At 36.9% G+C, this 6,469-nt stretch overlaps 1 non-coding gene across 1 annotated transcript; it reads left to right on the top strand.

The window, feature by feature from the left end:
* Positions 1 to 4,942: 4,942 nt before the first annotated feature.
* Positions 4,943 to 5,073, top strand: LOC126023233 (small nucleolar RNA SNORA51). Its single transcript, XR_007500434.1, has one exon. It is a non-coding gene; the product is annotated as a small nucleolar RNA SNORA51 (small nucleolar RNA).
* Positions 5,074 to 6,469: the final 1,396 nt, after the last annotated feature.

Below are 6,469 nucleotides of genomic sequence, written 5' to 3'. Positions count from 1 at the left end.
GAAATAAAGTAAACTGATCTAAAAAAACATCTTACTCCATATTTTTGGGCCACACTCAGTGCTGTTCGGGGGTTTCTCCTGACTATGCACTCAGAATTCACTTCTGGCTCAGGGGACCATATGGGACACCAGGGATCATGCCTGTGTCTGTCCTGGATTGCTGTGCCACAGCCCAATCTTACTCCATATATTTTATGAATATGTGTCTGGATCAATACAATTCTAAATTAAATTTTAAACACCCTAAGTATTACTTTTTGTTTTATATGATCAATAAATCTATCAGCAAATGGTAAATATTTTTTAATTTCACAAAATATTTTTCAATTAATAAATCCACACTTTAGGCATTTCCAGAGCAATGGTTTGTGTAGGTGTTTCTCTCCTTAGGAAAGGATCAGTTTGGTATATCCATCCCTCGATTCTGTCTTCTGCACAAACCTAAATGTATGAGTGCATGTGCCTGCTGCCTCTGCTCAGCTCCTTATTACCTCTTCTCATTCAAGTACATTTTAGTCTAGCATCTTTCAGTCTTCCAGAGAGAGGAAGGTATATCTAGCTCCATCAGTATTTCCAAAATTTGAATGCACTGGTTTTTGAAATTTTCCACTTCTTTTCTGGTTATTCTTTCTAAAGTTTTGGGAGCTGGAGGAAAGGGAAATGTGTGCAAGTGTGCCTCTGCATGTATGTATGAGTATTGTGGTGCCAAGGATCAAGACTAAGATTAAGGCCTTGGGCCTACAGGATTAAGGCTGCATACTGGATTCCAATTTCTTGTTATTTTGACCTTAGCAAATTCCCCTAGTAGTTCACTTTCATTATTCTTATATATATACTCTCTCTTTATTTGCTCATGTATGTCATGCATTTCAAATGTCAGAGCCCAAAACAGAATGGCTCTCTAGGGCATATGGGGGTTCATGGTAGTCAGGCATGTACAAAACTAGAAACTCTTGTCTTTCCATCTGGCGAACAAGGGCCATTTCAAGTAGAAAAAGAAAAGAAAAGAAAAGAAAAAGAATCAGAAACTGTATCTTAAAACTAAATTTTACAAAAACTGTTAAATTGTATTGTATTTGAAAGATTTCTGAAATAATATATATAACACATTTTCAAGGCAGTCTCTGAACATCTGGCTTGCTCACTGTATTGCTATCTATACAAATCTAAGCATGTGTGAGGATGGATATATGAGGATGATTTCTCTATACATTTATTAAATTATGACCAATATGTTTATGAGTACATCTGAAATATATAATGTGTTACAAGTAATTTATCATGTAAATAAATGATTTTATATATTCATAAGAAATATTTTTAAATAGTTTTTAAAAACAAAGTTAATTTAGCAAATTAACTGTTCTGCAAATTGGATCCTTAATAATTTGGCCATCTGGAACAATAAATTGGTTTTCCATGAATTTACTGTTTCAAAATTAGCCATGTGGCGGATTGACTAGGTGAACTGTTACACAAGCAATGTTCTTTTGTGCAATGAAACTTCAGCAAATATACCTCTGCAGGGGTTTCTATTCATTTTCAGGATGAAGATGGATCCTAAATAAAGGATACAAGAAAGGACAAATAAACTACTTGTTATGGGGCTGATGAAGAAAACTGATATTCTTAACTAGCCCCTAAATACTTTTCAATTTGGGGCAGGGGCCAATGGAAAATATTCATTTTTTTTTCCTTCTTCACTTACCAAAGTACTTCTTAATCACTTTTTTTGGAGTGTTGAGTCATAAGTTTATTGGTCTCTTGCCTAGTTTTGTCTACAGTGAGGCCTTAGAATGCATTATCACTTGGGGAGGATTATAAAGAAGGGGCTTCCAAGCTGTGATTAGGAAATCCGTGTCACCTAACAGAGTTTATTCTGAAATTAGGCCTGAAGGTTGTTGGGTTTACATCTATCTATTTTAAATCCAAAGCCCCGAAATGTTTCATTTCCTTTCTTTTATTTACTTATTTAGTTTTTGGTTTTGGGGTCACACCCAGCAGCACTCAGGGGTTCCTCCTGGCTCTTCTATGCTCAGAAATCACTCCTGGCATGCTCAAGGAGACCATATGGGATGCCGGGATTTGAAACACCGTCCTTCTGCATGTAAGGCAAACGCCCTACCTTCATGCCATCTCTTCGGCCCTAGTCTTTTTTGTTTGTTTGTTTTGGTTTTGGGGTCACATCTGGCAGCGCTCAGGGTTCCTCCTGGCTTCTCTATGCTCAGCAATTGCTCCTGGCAGCTTGGGGGATCATATGGGATGCCCGGATTTGAACCACCATCCTTCTGCATGCAAGGCAAACTCCCTGCCTCCATGCTATCTCTCAGGCCCCTCATTTCCCTTCTTTTCTTCGATTCTGGCCTTAGTTTTCCACCTTACGCCCCAACTCCAGCCTATCTGGCCTAGGTTGGTTGGTATTATTAAGAAGTACGTCTGGGGCCGGAGAGATAGCATGTAGGTAAGATATTTGCCTTTCATGCAGAAGGACGGTGGTTCGAATCCCGGCATTCCATATGGTCCCTGAGCCTGCCAGGAGTAATTCTGAGCGTAGAGCCAGGAGTAATCCCTGAGCGCCACCGGGTGTGACCCAAAAACCAAAACAAAAAGAAGTACATCTGTGGGGGCCGGAGAGATAGCATGGAGGTAAGGCGTTTACCTTTCACGCAGGAGGTTATCAGTTAGAATCCCCGCATCCCATATGGTCCCCCATGCCTGCCAGGAGCAATTTCTGAGTGTGGAGACAGGAATAACCCCTGAGCACTGCCGGGTGTGACCCAAAAACCACACACACACACACACACACACACACACACACACACACACACACACACACACACACACACAAAGTACATCTGTCTGTCTGGAGGCCAGGCAGGGAGGGCTTGGTGGCTCCTAAAGGAGGAGGCCCGAGTTCCATCCCCGCCCCTCCAAAGAGAAAGGTTTGGCCATCTAGACTGGATGGAGCACCAAAGCCAACCCGCAGAAGGTGCGATTAATCATCGACAAACGCCCACCCCATCATCCCAGCACCGGAGCATCTGAGTTAGGTTCCCTCTCCTGTGAAAACCAGCTGCTCCAAATGCTGAGGACTGCAAAGTCGTTGGTGCCGGGCCACCGGGACTGCTGAGCTCAAGAACCTGCAAATTATGCCCTAGCTCAGGAGTCAGCAACCTTTAAGACAAAAAGAGCCACTTGGACTCGTTTCCGAAGGGGGGAATAAAAACCTATCTATCTATTGGTGCTCAGAACTTTAATATAGTTTTTTCTGTGTAGAAGATATGTATCTAAATTACTGTACTGTCCAGTCCCTGGGTTCCAACATCTTATCCAATGCCAGCTGTTATTGCTGTTTACATTCTATATTTTAATAATACTATAAATATATTATTTTTATAGGGACTAGATACAGTGGGTAGGATTATTGCCTTGCATGTAGTCATCTTGGCTTTGATATCTGGAATCCCATAAAATCTCCAGAGTCTATCAGGAGTGATCTATGAGCACAGTCAGGAGTAAGCTCTGAGCACAGCCTGCTGTGTCCCACAAACAAACTAAAATCACCTTTTGTAGGACTGATAGTCATTCCATTAAAAACCATTATCCCTTGGTATAATTTTTTTCTAGTAGAAATCAATGAAGAATAAAGACCACACCTCTTTCTCTCATCAGTATATTTTCATGTAGCTTCAGGTATTAGAGTTTCAGGTATTAGATTCAGGTATCATTGACCTCCCAATATTTTAGGTGATGTCTTACTTTTCTAATTCTCTAATAGTATTCCCATGATACACACCTAAACATACTCTAAAAGGAGAACATATCTAAAAAGTTTTATTTCTGGAGATGTTGGCTATGGTTATCTATATATTAAATTCAAAACTCAGATTTTATTATTTTTTACTTTTTATTTATTTTTTTTTGTTTTGTTTTTCAGGCCACACCCATTTTGATGCTCAGGGGTTACTCCTGGCTAAGCGCTCAGAAATTGCCCCTGGCTTGGGGGGACCATATGGGACGCCGGGGGATCAGAACCGCTGTCCTTCCTTGGCTAGTGCTTGCAAAGCGAACACCTTACCTCTAGTGTCATCTCGCCGGCCCCAGTTTTTATTTTTGATGATAAAACATAAACAGAATGAATGTAAAAATTCAGTATCATTGCAAAATGCAGTGCAATAGGAAAACTTTTCACCCTAAGTTTAGATTTAATGAAGTGTTTCTTCAGGAAACATGGGAAAAACATCTTTTGAGGCCTCCAAAACTTATATACAAGTATATAGATGTTTTCTGTTTCATGCAAAAGACAACACAAAGTCAAATTCACATGCACCATTCACATATTTACATATATCCTCCTCAAATTAAAATGTGCGTATATATTTGAACACAATAAAAACACACACACATTGGGTCCAGAAATATACTGGATCAGAGTAGCATCAGATATCATTAATCAGATTGGCTCTAAACCCTAGCACCATATATAGTTTCCTGAGCTCTGGCAGAATTGAATGTCATGTGTGGACTCTAAAAAACTTCTTCTCCTAAATAATATACATATAATATTGCATAAAAATAAAATATAACTTATATATCAGAGATTGTATTTTTAATAATACTTTGTAACTTCGGAAAAATATGGCTGTACATCAGAATCTGAAATTAAACTAATTTGGTAAAGAACAAAGACAGTATAAAAATTAAAAGGTAGGTCACATTTCTTGCTAACATGGTAAATTCAAACTAATTTTCAAGATATTTCCCTATGCATATTCATTAAGTAAATAGAACATAACTAAAAACCATTAATATTTCACTTGTATGAAAAATGTATTTTAGTAATTCTGGCAGCAAACTACAAATAACCTAGTAATATTTCTTTTTCACTTGGGTATTATACTAATTTCATGTTACACCTGAAAGAAGCAAAAATAAAAAATTAGGCCTCCCAATTCTTACCACAGGCTGTGTTCTTTACACTGACGTATAGAAAGAGAAGGTACAGTAAATGCACCCCATATACATCTCAACATAGCCCTTTGCCTGGTCTGTATTATGAATTGGGGGACAAAAAAATGAAAAATTATTTTTCAAAGGCAAAATAAAAGTAGCAGTACTTCTTGAAGATAATTAAAAATTATCTTCTTGAAATATATATTGGAAAATCTATATATCTGAATAACTTGTTTAAATTAATACTTACAAAAGAAAAACCTTATTGCAGTAACTGACAAGTTTAATTGTATATGGTATACTGTGCAAGTTATTGTACAGTTTCATTTTCTGATTGATGAATACTAACTACATTCAATTGTTTATAGCTAAACTGAAGAACCTACATTACGGTTCCAGAAACATAAACAAAGGACTTTTGAACTGACATTTGACAAAAGAAAAACTTCCCTTTTTTGTGCACAGTACAAATGGGACTTGTCAGTTGATTACAATCATATATGTGTGTATAAATAGTATATAAAATATAGTATTTACATAAAATTGACAATTGTAACACTTTTCATTCTTTAAAAAGAGTTGGCTATCATCTAAAATTGTTAAGAATTGGAAGTCAGACTGTATTGGTTTATCCAAAATGTTAATGAGCCCCACATTGGTTACCAAATATTCCTCAAATATTCCACAAACATTTTTATGGCTTCTATAATTTATTCATCATTATGCTAATAAAATGGAGAGTTGATACTCTAGGTATACTGTAGGTACTATTATGAACAAAAAGATAATTGTGCCATTTTCAAATTTCTAATTTTTCTTTGTGTGGCTATAGACATAGATTATATTATGCTGATTTGAAATAACTCAAACAAGAACCTTTTTTTTGGTTATGCCTCAATTTATTTGTAATATATGGGTGTTCAATAATGGCTGTTTAAATAAAAAATAAAAATAAATAAACATCAAAAATAGAGGGGGGGTTGGAGCCATGGCAGTGTTAAGGCCTTGTGCACCCTAACCCAGGACAGACAGTGATTTGATCCCCCAGCGTCTCATATGGTATCCCATGCCAGAAGCAATTTCTGAGTGCATAGCCAGGAGTAAACCCCTTAGCATCACAAGGTGTGGCCCCCTAAAACCAAAATATATAAATAAATAAATAAAGAAAGAAAGAAAGAAAGAAAGAAAGAAAGAAACATAAAACTATGAACTATATATGGTTTTGAACAGTTAGAAAAATATTTACTCTATAATTTTCAAATTTTCATTGTTTGCTACTCTTCAACATTGTTCCTTGTTTTCACTGAATATAAGCATTGGAATATTTTATAATAATTTTTATTGTGATCAAAATAAATTATAAGTCTTTTACAGTAATATTTAAGGTACACAGTGACACAGTGACAAAGAATTAAGGCCATTCCCACCACCAATGTTATCCTCCCTCCACCCCTGTTTCAAGCATGCATCCTATACCTACCTACTTTGCCCCTTTGACTGATAGTTTGGAAGGTCT

Source organism: Suncus etruscus, chromosome 11 (assembly GCF_024139225.1).
Source record: "Suncus etruscus isolate mSunEtr1 chromosome 11, mSunEtr1.pri.cur, whole genome shotgun sequence".
In the NCBI taxonomy this organism is placed as follows: domain Eukaryota; kingdom Metazoa; phylum Chordata; class Mammalia; order Eulipotyphla; family Soricidae; genus Suncus; species Suncus etruscus.
The sequence above is the reverse complement of the archived record's forward strand: the minus strand, read 5'-3'. Positions and strand labels throughout refer to the sequence as shown.